A 15606-nucleotide genomic window follows, 5' to 3' on the forward strand; every position below is an offset into this window, starting at 1 on the left:
ATAGTAGCCACCTAAGCATTTCTGGTTAGGCCAGAAAGTTTAGTTCAATTTTGTATTTCGGCTCTCATTGAAGCTGAGATACAGAATTTTCTCAGGGAGCAGTCAGGGATACTCACAGTTTGGCAATGTGGCATTAGTGTATTTTTTCTGGGTTTCTCACTTTTCTCTAAAATTTGAAGTTTTAAAGTTTACAAGAGTTTTTTTCAAATGTCTCAAATCAAACGGCTCTCCGATGTTTTCTAATATTTGAGTTTTTAAACCAGAAAGGGTAAAATCTTACTTAGAATTAGCAAGAGACAGAAAATGTTCTCAAGTTTGCTAATATGTTAAACTAGCATTATTAATTCTGAATTTCATTGGAACTGAATAACCTTTTCATGGTAGTAGAAGTGTATTATAAATAATCACAAGATGTCACAGCTTACAAACTGCTGTTGCCTTGCTTTTTGTTTGAATTTAAACTTAATAGTAAGTTCTTAAAAGCTATGAGGGTTGTCTGAGGTTTTCTGTATTAAGTAAAACACAACTGTCAACATAATTGAGTTGAAAATTACTTTTATATGCCTAAGAACATTCTTACTTTGTAATTTGGGACAAGTTAGTAAATGAATATTAGAATCCCTGTGGAAATATGTCTTATGGCTAGTTACTCTTACTAGAGATTTTGGAACCATTTAATGATAAATTAGAATTTGAGTCTTTAAGGTCCTTTACCTGGGAACGACAGTTTGGATTAGTTAAAGTTGCAAGGGCATAGCAGTTTTGCAAGCAATAGTAATAAGACAGTTGCTAAAAAGTTATATTAATATATATCTAAATGTGTGATCTTAATCTAAATTAAGATTCTTGAGAATTATTTCCATGAAGAGTTAACAAAAACTCACATCTGAACCATGCCCTGGGAGGGATTTCATTGTCAGAAAAGGTTTTTGGCAGGTGGTGGGCAAGGAGGAGATCTTGTTATCGAGTGAAAAGACCAAGGGCTTTGGACTCAGAAATTTTGATGTTGATTTTGTCATGTGAAAGAGAATGTTTGTGGTAAAAAAAGAAAAACAGTTATTTGGAAACTAGTCTAACAGCTATTATTGACAGCTATGATCCTTTAGTATCCAAACATATGAAGTGTGGAAGATAAAGTTTCCTTATGACTATAACTTTTTGATTAAGAGGAAAGTATATGCAGTTTGCTTAAGAATATGAGTTTTTAAAGCCAAACAAAGTCGCTTGATGGCAAAACTTTCTAAAACCTTCATTTAATTGAACCTGCAAATTTTGAAAGTATGGGCTGTTGGGTAACTTGGTACAGCTGAAAGACGGTTCCTTATTGTACCTCAGTAAATCTCTGTTTCACTTAATTAGTTTAGAAAACAATGTTTACACCTTTAGCTAATTGGAAGTCAGAAAATATGCTATTATCCAAATATAGGAAAGCATTTCGTGTTTAAAATGAAAAATAAGCTAATAAATGCTCAGAAATACAAATTTGACAGTTCAATCTATTTAAATTTGAACTCTGCTGCATGCTGTGTTATATGTTTAATAAAACTGCAACCAGAGTATCATTTAGGGCTTAAAATTTTTAAAAATACATCAATTAATGACATGAATAAATGATGCATAAATTAAGCACTCAATTGTGGTAGAAAATTTAATGTAATTTAAAACTAAGAGAAGTTTAGAAACAAATTTGCTATTAAATGTATACTAAAAATTACTTTTAAGTGGAATTTTGCCAACAGCAAAAAAGCAAGTTTAACCCACCAACTTTACTCAAGGCTTTACTTAAAGACTGTAGCACACAATCCAATTAAATTTTTAAAACTAATTGAAGAAAAGGTGTTATTGATTGCGTCAGGTTTTTGACTTTCTGACATTTTACATTTGTCAAGCAACTATTTTCATAGCATGCAAATATAACATAGTCTCATATTTTAGGAAATTTTACAATTAATGTCATATATTATTTTAAATTTAGCACTCCATTAATAAAGGAACTATTTTCACCAGGAACTTAGAAACATGGAGAGACTGAGTTATCAATAATTTAGGTAATTTAGAATTGTGCGTTTCTGAACTCAATAGTTGTCTGCTTTTCTCAAGGCCCAATTGTGCAGATATACCCTTAGCTGACCACCAATTTGTAATAGTTTTAGAAATGAATGAAATTTAATTATGTTAAAGAAAATGCAACGGTTATTTCCCTCATGGTAGTCTTTCTAGTGTCTTTCCTAGTGTCAGCTAAAGTTTAAATTTTATAACACTGTTGTGCGTATTTTAAATTATTTTGTCTTAAATCAATCAAATAAGACATGCCAATTTAAAAATTAATCTTGCTTGGCATACTTCTTGTAAAAACCTATTTGAAGCACTGACATTTGAGAAAAGGCAGTTTTTCACCAAGAGTTGCACTATATTCCTATTCTAATACTGTGGAGTTTTTAGTAATCAGTTTAAAGCAGCACTGTAAGTATTTTCCCTCTATTTTGGCTCTACTGTAATAGGTTCACAGACTATTACTATAGAGGTAGCTAGGAGTTCAAATTCACATAAACAAGTTGCAAGTTATTTAGTCCTCTAAAATTTGCAAGCCACTTTTACTCACATTAGCTCATCATAATGACAAGTTAATCTAATTAGGAAATGGTCTATGTTGTGGAATTTGGTTGAAACCTAAAACTGTTAACATCGGAAATTAAGGGTCACTCAAAACTTTTAAGTCATATTAATGTTCTATTAAATATCATTACCTTCCTCTGGTTTACATTATTGAAGGGAACTTTAAAAGAGTTTGATACTGAAGGCAATTTCAGAATGAGGATATATATACCAACATTGTTGGATAAGTAGGAAAAAATAAGGAAAACATCTAATTTTAAAGAGGTATATTGGTAATGAGATAGATATTTAGATTAATACACCAAAGGACATGTTTCTATGATGTTATCAGGCCACTATAATAGTAATCTGATTAATGTTGTAATCCATAAATGTAATTTGAACAGTAAATGTTTCTCTGGTATTCGGACTCAACACATTTTTGCATAAAATTCTTCATGTCAGCTGCTCTTCTCAATTTTTTTTAAAGAATCTGATATTTTACATAATGTTCCTGATTATAATGAACACTATGTGATATTTGTTCAACAAAGTAATCAAACAGCCATGGACTATGATAACTTTTTAGATAGTTTCATAGTTGTTTTACAACTTCTTATTACCAATTGAAGATTTGCACGTGATGATTAATATAGTATACATTTCACACTGACATCTTGATGGCTTCCCTTTCTAGACTGTATATACTTTTCCTTCCATATCTTTGGTGATTATGTCAAAGCATAATCCCCAATGGGGTATTTGACACTTAATTCATAGTTTAGTTCATGCATGTGAACTGCAGTAGTTCCTGCACAGTGCACAACAAATCACATTATCCAATACATTTTGCTTGTCTACCTAGGTCAAAATTTAATTTATGGGAAATAAATCAAGTTTTTAGTTTGCTATCACATGGAAAAACTACAGTTACCACTTTTCAAAAACTTTCCACATTATGAAGATTAAGTCTGCCTACTACAAAATTAAAGTTTTGTTTTACAGTAAAACTATCCATCTATTTTTAACACATTCAACATAGTGATATTAAAAATATGTTTTTTCTAATGTCTAAGGCAATGTCTAAATGTTATCTAATTTTTTAGTATAAAGTTAAACCAGTCAGTCAGTCGTATGGATTCTTCCTAATATTTTATGTTTAAAACACTGGTGGAAAACATCTGGCCCTCAGCTTAATTTCATCCAATTCATAAAGCAAATATCAAATCAGATATCAAATAAATCCTCATTTATGGTTAGGAAAATATATCCTAATTATAAAAGTATTTGGTGGTAATTTCCTAAAAGACTACATAAAGTACCATGTCTTCTTTTGGTCTGAGTTTTATCCAGGTGATTTTTTTTCATTCCGTACATCTCTTTATTTGTGGATGTTGCATGCCTTTGGTAAATCTATATTCACCTTTAGCATGGAAACTTTCATTTGTGTCATGTGTCTCTTCTATTTCTTGAAGTATTTATGCCCATTATTTGATTTTGCTCCCTATGATACAGATCTTAATAGGAGTCCAAACCATTTGGAATTTTTAAATCTGTTGTATTTTTAATAGACGTTTATATTCCTTGGTCTAAATTTTACTGGTGGATAAATTAAATTTGTAGTTCTATTTGTGAATTCAAGTCACTTATTACTTATGTAGTGTGGATTTGTGAACATCAATAGGAAAAATACTTCTATCCTATATGAAAGTAAAATTGTAAAATATGATAGAGGATTCTGGTTTGAGGTAAGCCCAGGTTGGATAGATTTTAATTAGTAAAAAGTATATCAAATAAGTAGATTACCTAAATCTGTAAACTTAGCCCTTTATTTATTGAGCTGAAATTTTAATGAAGGGGATATTAACTAAGTCCTTTAAGCATTTAGCTATTGGTATTCTTTATTGAGGTTATTACACTTGTTAAAGACTTCTTTCAAAGCCTTTATTGTCACCCGTTTGATCCTCAGTGAAGTCCATGTCATCTCTCAATAGTACTTTAGACAACTGCCAAGAAAGTCACTGTGGTAACAAATTTTGTACTGAGCCTGCGTTTGGAGTAGAAAGTTGCTAAATAGTTTTCTAAGGCAAAAACACTCCCTTCATTGGTCATGATTCAGGCTTGACAAAAGCAAGGTGCTCTGTGCTTGGTGGCAGGGAGATCAAGAACTGGGTAAAGGGAAACAGATCACGGAGAATAGGATCGTGGAGAATATTCTATTTGGTGAATATCCACCAAAGGGATGGAAATAGGTTCATTGGGTAGAAGCTGAAGGGAAAGGTTTGAGCACTTTCTCAAAGTTGGAAGGGACCCCTGGGGAGGAAAGCACTTCCCTCTTTCCTGGATTTTTTTTTTAAACCAAAGGTGAGGATGAATATTCTGTAGAAGGGATGTGGGTCTTGAGTCAGGACATTTGGACTTGGATGATCTTTATGGTCTCTTCCAAAGCTGAAGTGTTTCAAGTCTAAAATTTGTAAATTGTGAGTCATATAAATGTTATTATGGCTTTTAAAAATGCATCATCGTATAAATAATCCTGGCACTCTGGCATCTGATTCCAGAAGTCCAGTTTTTTTAACTAGACTTAACTTAGTTGTCCTTAAATAATTAAAGGAATAAAAGGAGAGCAAGGTAATTTTAGAGAAATCAGCCTCTTTGCAAATAATATTAGAATTTAGTGATATTATATTAGTATTGGCTTTTGAAGAAATCACTACTGGCAATGTTAATCTTTGTAAATGCTGTCCTATTATGCACATCCCCAAGTCTTGTTTCTACCTATGGAAATTTCACATTTAGAAGACAGGATTGAATAGTATGTATAATTTTTCATTAATTAAGTAGATATTCAGATTTACAAACATTGGCCCCAGTTAATCAAGTTTAAGGAAACCATTCTTTTCCTACACTCTCTTATGTCAATCAGGTTGATATGTGCAATTAAGAATATGTGAGCTGCATACTTAATTCAATATTTGTTATTTATAATTATTAGATGTAGAAAAGTAGGTACAAAACAAATTAAAAACATGTATACATAACTAAATTCAATTCAGCAAATTTTTCTGTATTGATAACATGTAAGGTACAATGTGGATTCAAAGATGAACACAATCCTTCAAAGAACTCGCAATTGTAAAGGAGATAAAATGAATACAGAAATAAATGTAATATGACTAATGTATACTGAAAGCAACCAACAGAATTCCTATGAAGACATAAAGGAAAAAAAAAAATGCAGGTAATCACAATGATAAACTGCCATTTTATATCATAAATGGGTATTTTGCTTTCAAAAACAATCTGCAGACTGTATCTGCAGCATTCAGAATCTATTTACATTTTTACCAGGACCTCATAGTTCAAAACCTTGTGGTCCTCAGACCAGTTTCAGCATCACTTGGGAACTTGTTAGAAATGCAAATTCTTGGTTCCTTCCTCCAGACTAACTGAATCAGATTCTCTCTGGGATTGGGGTCCAACAGTCTCTGTTTAAACAAGCCCTACAGAAGATTCACACTAAAATTTAAGAACCACTGGTTAAGAAAATTGCATATTCTAGCCATGTATAAAACTAAGCCATGGAAAAGCAGCAAATTCTGGCTTCAAATTTTTCTTAAAAGTTACTCTGGTGAAATGGAGAATGGAGAGGCCACTTGGCCAAAATCCCTCACTCAACTGAGAATATTGCATTCTAACTCCCAGTGAGAAGACAGCAGTAGTCTTACTTAAAGAGTGATTTTTGCATGTGTGTTATGCAACTACATTAACAGTTGTCATTTTATGGTATTTAATGCCAATAGATTTACATTTTTAATTATGTCACATATTTTATGTATTAGTGAAAATTTCCCCATAAATTGGCACAATAACTTTTAGCAACATCTGTTTTCTTGAAATGAGTGTTAGCTAACTGAGCAGCTTGGTTTCTCAGTTTCATTGGCTGATAAATAACTCACTGTCTAAGGACACGTATAAGCTCCACCACTAAGAGTGGAAAACACACGCACAAGAGCTATGGAAGTGCAATGATGGCACTCCCAAGAGACAAATACAGTCACTGAGCCTCGGTTTTCCTAAACTGGCTTTGTAAAACTGCTGATAAGGTAGTGCAGGGTTCTGGGCTTCTCTGTAGTGGCCATGAGAAACCTAGGAGGTGGTAGATCTTTATTCAAACCCGGAGTTTTCACTTCCTCTGGCTCCATCCCAGTCCTTATCGGCCTGCTCCCCTACTCCAGTAAGTCTCTTGTTCAAGATGCGTCTCAAGACTGTATTTCAAACCAAAACATGATTTAGTAAAATTTATTTCTTTGAAAAGCAGTTCATTTCTGGCCTTTGGAATTGTGGAATGCTACTGGGAATTACCAGTTCAGGAGAAACTTATAAATGAGAATAACTCCATGATCTTTTCCAGTGAGTGGGCCTCTCCCTCTGCCTCCGACACTTCACTACCCAATCGTTATTGTTTCAGGTACTTTAGGAGGCTCTCTAGTGAATGACAACATTGAGCTTGATTAACACAGACTGGCTATCCCAAAGGGGTCCCCAGAACCCTGAGGTCAGGGGAGCTCTTTATGAGATGAATTGCCCCAGCCAGAATTTATAGTGTAGAATTTAGCATACTGAAGTTGGAGGAGACCTTGAAGATCATCCAGTCTGACCCTCCCATGTAGCAGAGGAGAGAACCGAGGACTTACTTGTCAAATGAAGCAGGAATTATCCTTGATGCATTTAAGAGTAAGTAAGTGCAGTCAAGAGAAACCCGGCAGCCAAGAAAACGGAGAAATGGTTGAGGGTAGTGGAAAGGAGGGGAGAAAACTCAGGATGGAACTTTGAGAGAAACTTTGGCTTGAAGCTAGCAAAGCACTGGGAATGGTGTCTTTCAAGTTCTTATGTGTTTGAAAATTACCTGGGATGCTTCTTTTAATGCAAACTCTTGGGTATTCGGCAGGTCTAGGGGTGAGGCTCAGGAGCCTCATTACACCACTACCCCAGTGACTCTAAGACAGGTAGTTGGGTGGTAACCATTATAAAAACACTTCCTTACAAGGGAAAAACTAATGGCTGGGGAAAGTTCTGGGCATTTTGATGGCAGTAAGTACTCAGGTAATAAATCCACATTTAATTTTCCTTTGCTCCTGTGCTGAGCCCTGAAATATTACATTCCAAGATCTTGAAGGGCAGAGGTGACTTAGAAGCAATATCTTATGTACCCATATCTGTGCAAGATGCTATAGAAGACATGATCCTTTCCCTGTCAAAATGCAAGAATAAAGACACCATATGGTTACTTGGGTTTGCTAAATTCTGAACTAAAATTGGTTAAATTCTGAACTGAAATCAGATAAGTTGAATTAAACAGATATGGTCTAGGTCTTCATTTTGAGCTCATTATATCCTTCTGTGATAATTTGGAATCAGAGTCATCAGATTTTATAAGTAAATGATCTCAGAGTCCACCAACTCAAACTTCCTCATTGTACAGATGAGGCAATGGAAATCCATTAAGGGAAGAGAAATGCTCCAAGCCATACGGTCAGCAGCCCTGGGCTCCCTGACCACCACCCCCACATCTGTGATCCATTGGTCTCATCATAGATGAGAATTTACAACTAGGTTGTCTTGTAAACAAGATTGGAGTATGTTTCTACTATAATATTTATAGGAGAATATATATAACAAATCAAATGTTTTTCAAGTTTTTTTTTCAATTTTAATAGCATATGTCTCTTAAAGGAAAAAGTAATGTAAGTATTTTAGGTCAACTTTATAAACCCAGACTCTCTTTGAATGTCATTATTGTTTTCAACAGATAGATACAGAGTGCCTTCTGTGTGTCGGGCACTATTTAGACCATTGGGAATACTGTAGTGTATAAAACAAAGTCATAGAACTTGCATTCTAGTTAAATCACAGTGTTGAAATTCTTACCCCCTTCCCTGATGTCTTATCACTTTGTCATTCCATTCACTTTAAGGTTATTTTAATAATTCCACAAATATCAATTAAATGTTTACAGATTCCAAAGACTATGAACATCCATCATGAAAAAGACACAGAAAATCTGCAGGCAATGTCTAGAAGTAGCAAGAGAGTGGGAACTATTTGCTACTGCTTAGCAGAGCCTAATACAGTGCCTGGCACATAGTACATAATGAATATGTGTCTTTTGTTTAATAATATAAGTATGGTCAGGATAGTAAGGATGCCATAGGTTGAACTGGTATTATCCTGTCCCATCAGTTTCTATAAAGAGTGTCTTAGGGATAAAGACCAAAGTCCCTTTCTGCCTTTGGCTGTTTGGAGAGAGGGTACGGTGATGGTGCTAGAAAACTGCTAACTGACTCGCTCTACACTTCCCAGTATCCTGGGTCTGCTTGCTTCTCTGAGGCAATCTGAATTTAATGTCTACCTGTCATTCCCTTGCATTCCCCAAGTCTCACTACTCTAGCTATTAAAGACATTTCCCTACCACCTTGTAATCAAAATCTAAACTCATTTAGAATACAATGTTAAGTGACCTTTTAAAGAAAAAACAAACAAACAAACAACACAGTAAACAAACAGAAAACACTAGGGAGGGGGTGGAAGAAGCTGGAGCCCAGAAGCCGAGAGTCTTAGACCGGGGAGGGGTGGTGGTCGGTGGATCTGGAGACAGGAAGAACCATGCCTCAGAAGGGACAGGTATAGTGCTCCTAAAAGCCTAAACCTGGGTACTGAGTTAACAGAATTGGCAGTGACCTCCTTGGATTAGTTATCTATAGCTGCATAACAAGTTATCAAAATTTAGTGGCTTAAAACAACATCCATTTATTTTCTCATGGATTCTGTGCATCAGGAGCCTGGGCACAGCTTGCTGCAGCTTCTGTTTAAGGGTCTCTTGTAAGAGTGTGATCAGGGTGTTAGCCATAGCTTGGGTCTCACCTGGAGACTTGACTGGGAAAGGATCTGCTCACAAACTCAATTAGTTGGCAGGATTTAGTTCTTTGTGGGTTAATGGACTAAAGGCCTCAGTTCTCTGCTGGCTAGTGACTAGAGACCATCAGTTTCTTGCCATGTGGTCCTCTCTACCATGATAGCTTGCTTCATCAAAGCCAAGAAAGCAATAGTAAGATTCCTTTAGCAACATGGGAGTCACAATCTTTTGTAATCTAATCATGGATGTGACAGCCCATCAATATTGTCATACTCTATTCATTTGAAGCAAGTTGACAGGAGGGGATTACACAAGGAGGCAGGAATCACTAGGGACAATTTCAGAGACTACCTACCAAACCCTATGACATAACTTGTCAGAAAAAGTAATGGCATCACATATATAGATCCTAAAGGCTAGGACAAAGAGTTTCTTGGCATAAGTACAATGCTTCCTCACTGGGTAGAGACTGCCATTGTCCCCCAATATTCATCTTCTCTTCCCTTTAGTATTAGTAATCCCCAAGTTTTAGGGAGGCACAAGACTATCCATCTAGAGACTATATACCCATCTAGAGGGTACATTTCCCAGCTTCCCTTGAAGATAGGTGTGCCCATATGGCCAAGTTCTAACCAATGAATTGTGAACAGAGGTGAGATATGGGTAACAACCTTAAAGAAAAGTTGCATGTCCTCCCCCTTCCCCTTTTCCTCCTTGAGGCGAGAATGCAGACATGGTGATAGGAGCCTGCTCAACCACATGGATGAGGGCAATGCCACAGAAGATGGTGGAGCCACAAGGTTGACGGAATCAGGGTCCCCAGACCACATAGAGCAGAGCAGCCCAGCTACCCTAGGCTGCCTACCAGATGGGCTTTTATATGAGAGAGAAATAAACCATATTGTTTAAGCTGCTGTTATTTGGTATCTGTTACAGTAACTAAACCAATATCCCAACTTCTAGAGGCAGTTATTAGCAATGCTCCTGCTGAGCCTTCCTGGGGCAGTTGTGAATTGCATCCCTTTAAAAGTGTCTACCTGATAAAGTGAGCTCATGTGTCACATGGTGTCACCTTTGCAGCTCCTCCTAAGCTGTCTCTGCCAGTGTCCTCAAAATGAGTTTTCACCCCCTCTAGGTGCCCTCTCAGGATGCTGCTATGGAAAACTCCATTACTGAATTCCAGCTATGCCCATACTCAGGTACCCAGAGGACTTCATTCACTCACTTATTCATTTATTTCACTATTTATGGGACTCCTCTCATGTGGCAGTCACTGTTCTCGGCACTTAGATAAAGCAATGAAAATGACAGATAAACTTTCTGCTCTCAGGAAGCCAGCATTCTAGTGGTATAGGAAACACAATAAACAAACAAGATAATTTCAGAGAGTGATACAACAAAGCAACAACCCAAAATTCATCTTCATATGCCCTACAATATCACACAGGCAAACTGAGTCACAGCCACAGTTCCGGGTAGAACTTTGTGGGAGAAGTCTCCTAAGTGTCCCCCAACAAACAGTCTCCTCGTATTCATGCCCTTGTGTGGTCATCTTCCCAATGAATCAGGACTAGCCTATGTGACCAATAGAATTTGACAGAGGTGACAGTGTTACTTCCAAGGCTAGGTCATGCAGGCATTGCAACTTTCTCCTTGCTCTCTTAGATCACTTGCACTGGGGAAGTCAGCCTCTCTGCCAAGAGCACATCCAAACAGCCCCATGGGAGAACAACATGGAAAAGAGCAGAGTCCTCCCGCTAACAGCCAGTAGCATCTTGCCAGCCACCTTGGAATGGGGTCCTCCAGCCCCTGTCAATCCTTCAGCCCAGATGACTGCAGCTGTAGCCAACATCTTGACTGCAACTTCATATAAGAGCAAACCAGAACTGCCAGGTGAAGCTGTTCCCAGATTCCTCACCCACAGAAACTGTGAGAGACGATAAATGATTATTGTTGATTTAAACCAAGTTTTGGAGTGATGGGTTGGGCAGCATTGGGTAACTAATATAGTTTTCCAGGTTCAACTCACCATTGAAAATAACCCTATTTTACACATACTTATCCATATTCTAATTGTAATTAAACTCTCAATGCCTGAGACCTCTCTGAAAAGCAAGACTATCTCAAGGTGGTCTGGATTTTCCTGAATTTACTTTGAACATAAGTGTGCCGGTTTGAGTGTATTATGTCCCCCAGAAAAAGCCATATTCTTTGTGGGGCAGACATAATAGTGGCGATTAAGTTGGAATGTTTGAATCAGGTTGTTTGCATGAAGATGCGCCCCACCCAACTGTGAATGATAACTGATGGGATATTTCCATGGAGGCATGGCTCCACCCATTCAGGGTGGGCCTTGATCAGTGGAGCCATATAAACGTGCTGACTCAAAGAGACTGGACGGAGTGCAGCTGTGAGTGACGTTTTGAAGAGGAGCAAGCTTGCTAGAGAGGAACGTCCTGGGAGAAAGCCATTTTGAAACCAGAACTTTGGAGCAGATGCCAGCCACGTGCCTTCCCAGCTGACAGAGGTTTTCTGGATGCAATTGGTCTTCCTCCAGTGAAGGTACCCGATTACTGATATGTTACCTTGGACACTTTATGGCCTTAAGACTGTAACTGTGTAGCCAAATAAACCCCCTTTTTATAAAAGCCAGTCCATCTCTGGTGTTTTGCATTCTGCAGCATTAGCAAACTAGGACAATAAGGTTACCTTAAACATAAAGTTGATATCTCTTTTTGAGGGCTTGTTAATACTAGTTTTTAAACAAGATGATACTTCCATGTCACTTTTATTTATTTATTTATTTATTTTAATCTTCATTTTCTTGAGATATATTCACATACCACGCAGTCATACAAAACAAATCGTACATTCGATTGTTCACAGTACCATTACATAGTTGTACATTCATCACTTAAATCAATCCCTGACACCTTCATTAGCACACACACAAAAATAAGAAGAATAATAATTAAAGTGAAAAAGAGCAATTGAAGTAAAAAAGAACACTGGGTACCTTTGTCTGTTTGTTTCCTTCCCCTACTTTTCTACTCATCCATCCATAAACTAGACAAAATGGAGTGTGGTCCTTATGGCTTTCCCAATCCCATTGTCACCCCTCATAAGCTACATTTTTATACAATTGTCTTCGAGATTCATGGGTTCTGGGTTGTAGTTTGATAGTTTCAGGTATCCACCACCAGCTACCCCAATTCTTTAGAACCTAAAAAGGGTTGTCTAAAATGTGCGTAAGAGTGCCCACCAGAGTGACCTCTCGGCTCCTTTTGGAATCTCTCTGCCACTGAAGCTTATTTCATCTCCTTTCACATCCCCCTTTTGGTCAAGAAGATGATCTCCGTCCCACGATGCCAGGTCTACATTCCTTTCCGGGAGTCATATTCCACGTTGCCGGGGAGATTCACTCCCCTGGGTGTCTGATCCCACGTAGTGGGGAGGGCAGTGATTTCACCTTTCAAGTTGGCTTAGATACAGAGAGAGGGCCACATCTGAGCAACAAAGAGGCATTCAGGAGGAGGCTCTTAGGCACAATTATAGGGAGGCCTAGCATCTCCTTTGCAGCAACTGTCTTCCCAAGGGTAAAACCTATGGTAGAGGGCTCAACCCATCAAACCACCAGTCTCCTATGTCTGTGGTCATGTTAGCAACCATCGAGGTGGGGTAGGCCAATACCCCTGCATTCTCCACAGGCTCTTCAGGGAGGCACTACATATTTTTTCCTTGTTTTTCTTTTTTAAATCAACTGTATGAGAAAAAAAATTAAAAAAAAAAAACAAAACAAACATACAATAAAAGAACATTTCAAAGAGACCATAACCAGGGAGTAAGAAAGAGACAACTAACCTAAGATAACTGCTTAACTTCCAACCTTTTCCTACTTTACCCCAAGAAAGTTACCTAATATAGCAACATTTCTGTGAACTTGTTCCTACTATATCCATCAGAAATTAACAGACCATAGTCATTCCTGGGCATCCCCAGAACACTAAATATCTTATCTGTTCTTCTTGGATTATTGTTCCCCCTTCCTTAATTGCTCTCTATTGCTAGTTCCCCTACATTCTACATTATAAACCATTTGTTTTACATTTTTCAAAGTTCACATTAGTGGTAGCATATAATATTTCTCTTTTTGTGCCTGGCTTATTTCGCTCAGCATTATGTCTTCAAGGTTCATCCATGTTCTCATATGTTTCACGAGATCGTTCCTTCTTACTGCCGTGTAGTATTCCATCGTGTGTATATACCACATTTTATTTATCCACTCATCTGTTGAAGGACATTTGGGTTGTTTCCATTTCTTGGCAATTGTGAATAATGCTGCTATGAACATTGGCGTGCAGATATCAGTTCGTGTCACTGCTTTCCGATCTTCCGGGTATATACCGAGAAGTGCAATCGCTGGATCGAATGGTAACTCTATATCTAGTTTTCTAAGGAACTGCCAGACTGACTTCCAGAGTAGCTGAACCATTATACAGTCCCACCAACAATGAATGAGAGTTCCAATTTCTCCACATCCCCTCCAGCATTTGTAGTTTCCTGTTTGTTTAATGGCAGCCATTCTAATCGGTGTGAGATGGTATCTCATTGTGGTCTTAATTTGCATCTCTCTAATAGCTAGTGAAGCTGAACAATTTTTCATGTGTTTCTTGGCCATTTGTATTTCCTCTTCAGAGAACTGTCTTTTCATATCTTTTGCCCTTTTATAATTGGGCTGTCTGTACTACTGTCATTGAATTGTAGGATTTCTTTATATATGCAAGATATCAGTCTTTTGTCAGATACATGGTTTCCAAGAATTTTTTCCCATTGAGTTGGCTGCCTCTTTACCTTTTTGGGAAATTCCTTTGAGGTGCAGAAACTTCTAAGCTTGAGGAGTTCCCATTTATCTATTTTTTCTTTTGTTGCTTGTGCTTTGGGTGTAAAGTCTAGGAAGTGGCCGCCTAATACAAGGTCTTAAGGATGTTTTCCTACATTATCTTCTAGCAGTTTTATGGTACTTTCTTTTATATTGAGATCTTTGGTCCATTTTGAGTTAATTTTTGTGTCGGGTGTGAGGTAGGGGCCCTCTTTCATTCTTTTGGATATGGTTATCCAACTCTCCCAGCCCCATTTGTTGAAAAGACCATTATGACTCAGTTCATTGACTTTGGGGGCCTTCTCAAAGATCAGTCGGCCATAGATCTGAGGGTCTATCTCCGAATTCTCAATTCGATTCCGTTGATCTATATGTCTATCTTTGTGCCAGTACCATGCTGTTTTGACAACTGTGGCTTTATAATAAGCTTCAAAGTCAGGGAGTGTAAGTCCTCCCACTTCGTTTTTCTTTTTTAGAGTGTCTTTAGCAATTCGAGGCATCTTCCCTTTCCAAATAAATTTGATAACTAGCTTTTCCAAGTCTGCAAAGTAGGTTGTTGGAATTTTGATTGGGATTGCATTGAATCTGTAGATGAGTTTGGGTAGAATTGACATCTTAATGACATTTAGTCTTCCTATCCATGAACATGGAATATTTTTCCATCTTTTAAGGTCCCCTTCTATTTCTTTTAGTAGAGTTATGTAGTTTTCTTTGTATAGGTCTTTTACATCTTTGGTTAAGTTTATTCCTAGGTACTTGATTTTTTTAGTTGCTATTGAAAATGGTATCTTTTTCTTGAGTGTCTCTTCAGTTTGTTCATTTCTAGCATATAGAAACATTACTGACTTATGTGCATTAATCTTGTATCCCGCTACTTTGCTAAATTTGTTTATTAGCTCTAGTAGCTGTATTGTCGATTTCTCAGGGTTTTCTAGATATAAGATCATATCGTCTGCAAACAATGACAGTTTTACTTCTTCTTTTCCAATTTGGATGCCTTTTATTTCTTTGTCTTGCCGGATTGCCCTGGCTAGCACTTCCAGCACAATGTTGAATAACAGTGGTGACAGCGGGCATCCTTGTCTTGTTCCTGATCTTAGAGGGAAGGCTTTCAGTCTCTCACCATTGAGTACTACGCTGGCTGTGGGTTTTTCATATATGCTGTTTATCATATTGAGGAAGTTTCCTTCAATTCCTACCTTTTGAAGTGTTTTTA

The sequence above is a fragment of the Choloepus didactylus genome, chromosome 9 (assembly GCF_015220235.1).
Source record: "Choloepus didactylus isolate mChoDid1 chromosome 9, mChoDid1.pri, whole genome shotgun sequence".
Lineage (NCBI taxonomy): Eukaryota > Metazoa > Chordata > Mammalia > Pilosa > Megalonychidae > Choloepus > Choloepus didactylus.